The following is a 1,001-nucleotide window of genomic DNA, read 5'->3' as shown; positions in this document are numbered from 1 at the left end:
TGAGAGCTTCTGGGGGTAGTGAAAACATCTAAGTACTGGGAAGGTAGTGCACCCCAACTCCATGAGGACAGAAGCTCCTGCACTTGGGACCCTTGTTTCTCTTCATCTGGCTGTTCATTCATACCCTTAATAACAAACCAGTAAACTCAAGTAAGTGTTTCCCTGAGTTCTGTGAGCCATCCTACTAAGTTATTTTTTTATTTTTTCATCTTTATTGGAGTATATTTGCTTTACGATGTTGTGTTAGTTTCTGCTGTACAACAAAGTGAATCAGCTATATGTATACATATGTCCCCATATCCCCTCCATCTTGCGCCTCCCTTCCACCCTCCCTATCCCACCACTCTAGGTTGTCACAAAGCATCGAGTGATCTCCCTGTGCTATGCAGCTGCTTCCCACTAGCCATCCATTTTACATTTCTACCAAGTTGTTGAACCCAAGGAGGGGGTCATAGGAACGCTGATTTATGGTCGGTCAGTCAGAAGTACAGGCGACATCCTGGGACTTTCTTTTTTTCTTTTTTTTTAATGGAGTATAGTTGATTTACAATGTTGTGTCATCCCGAACTCTCGACTGGTGTCTGAAGTGGGGTAGTTTTGTGGGACTGCGCCCTTAACTTGTGGGATCTGAGGCTCATCCTAGGAGGATAGTGTCAGAATGGATTTGCATTACAGGATGCCCAGCTGGTGTTGCAGGGAATTGCTTGATGTGGGGAAAATCCACACGTCTGGCGTCAGAAGTGAAGCAAAGTATTGTGAGTGTGCATGGTAGTGCAAGAGGAAAGGAGAAACACAGGGGTGAGTTTTTCTTTATAGTTTAGTCTGATATAATAATATTCTGTATAACGAAGCGTCCAGGAATTAGTAAATGAATTTTAATAAAACTGAAAACTCTGCAAAAGCCGCAATTTAGGCAACTAGCAAATTATACCACTGATGTAACATTTTATTTTCTTGATCAGTTCTTTATTTAAAAAAAATTTTTTATTGGAGTATAGTTG

The sequence above is a fragment of the Balaenoptera acutorostrata genome, chromosome 5, assembly GCF_949987535.1.
Source record: "Balaenoptera acutorostrata chromosome 5, mBalAcu1.1, whole genome shotgun sequence".
NCBI classification, from domain to species: Eukaryota; Metazoa; Chordata; class Mammalia; order Artiodactyla; family Balaenopteridae; genus Balaenoptera; species Balaenoptera acutorostrata.
This window is presented reverse-complemented; position numbering follows the sequence as displayed.